We start from the raw sequence: 270 nt of genomic DNA, 5'->3' as shown, positions 1-270 counted from the left end.
TAGCCTCCAAAAATAGGCAAAATTCAAAAGAGTGTAACTTCGTCAAAAATGATCGTATCGAAATGATCAAAAAAGCATTTTACAGCTTGAAATCTCTACTTTCCAAATCGGTACTTGAGAAAACGATCCTACTGATGTTTCATGGAATTACACGGATAGAAAGGGAGACCCGACGAATCTCAACATTTTTTACGAACTTTGACAAGTTCCACGGCGCGAATAAAAATTCGCATGCAAATGCAGTTTACAGCTTTCGAAAGAGTGAATCTA

The sequence above is a fragment of the Wasmannia auropunctata genome, unplaced genomic scaffold, assembly GCF_000956235.1.
Source record: "Wasmannia auropunctata unplaced genomic scaffold, wasmannia.A_1.0 LD336106.1, whole genome shotgun sequence".
NCBI classification, from domain to species: Eukaryota; Metazoa; Arthropoda; class Insecta; order Hymenoptera; family Formicidae; genus Wasmannia; species Wasmannia auropunctata.
The sequence above is the reverse complement of the archived record's forward strand: the minus strand, read 5'-3'. Positions refer to the sequence as shown.